The sequence below is a fragment of the Pteropus vampyrus genome, unplaced genomic scaffold (genome assembly GCF_000151845.1).
Source record: "Pteropus vampyrus isolate Shadow unplaced genomic scaffold, Pvam_2.0 Scaffold1210, whole genome shotgun sequence".
NCBI lineage: Eukaryota > Metazoa > Chordata > Mammalia > Chiroptera > Pteropodidae > Pteropus > Pteropus vampyrus.
Window position 1 is genome coordinate 11,598 of NW_011889991.1, and position 1,010 is coordinate 12,607.

The window sequence follows — 1,010 nt, forward strand, 5'->3', positions numbered from 1 at the left end:
CTCTGGAAGCTGGCCGTCCTCACACGCAGGGAGGGCTTTGACCAGGTCCCGGTGACTGGGTTTCCTTCCTAACAACGGAAAGAGCCACGAAGTGCATTGGGGACGCAGCCGTCATCTGCTTCCCATCCTCAGACGCCGGGGCACTGGGGGCTTCCCCAAGCCAGACTGGGGTTTGTATCCTGTATTATTGATGACATCATCAGCATTTTCGCACCATGGAAGTTAAAAGTCCCATGGAGACCTGACTAAAGGAATTTTAAAATATTGATTTCCTTGCAGCATGAGGCATGATTTACGATCTACTCCGGGGATCCCCAGGGAGGGAAGACCCCATCCTGATGCCGCAGCCCCGAGCTCCTTCTGATGGTGTGAGCCAACTGCGCGTGGGAGAATTCGAAGCCTGGGTAACGAAATAAATTCACACGGAAAGAATTCACACGGAAAATGTGAAAGGCCTTTCCAAACACCCAAAGATCTGCAGTGGCCACAGGAGCTGGCCCCGTGCACGATCGCTCCGTGGAAAACAGGACGAAAGGCTGCGGAGAAGGCTCGCGGTTCGAGCCAGACATCTGCTCCGAGAGACGTCGCCGCCGCGTGCTTCGGGTCTGCGCGGCACCCCGGCTCCCAGACCTCCCCGGCAGTCACACTCCTGTCAGGCGTGTGTGCGTGGCCACGAGCAGGAGGTGCAGGCTGGATCGCGGTTTAACGACAGGCCTCGTCCCTTGTGCGGGACGAGGACGTTCCTGTACCAGTACAGTGTGTTTCTAATCAAAGAAGGGAGGGGCTCGCTCCCCCTCTCACTGCCGGTCTCCCCTCGATGCCACTGCTCACGGCCCCCAAGGGCGGCCAGCTCTCCTCTCTGTCAGCCCGAGCAGCGCGGTGTGACTCCCACCTCGGGGTGAGTCAGCGGCCACATCTGTTCGTGGCCCTCGGTTCTGAGCTCCGCGAGGTAACAGCTCATCGACCTCTCACCCACTCTTGTAGCTCGAATACCTTACACCGAACACGGC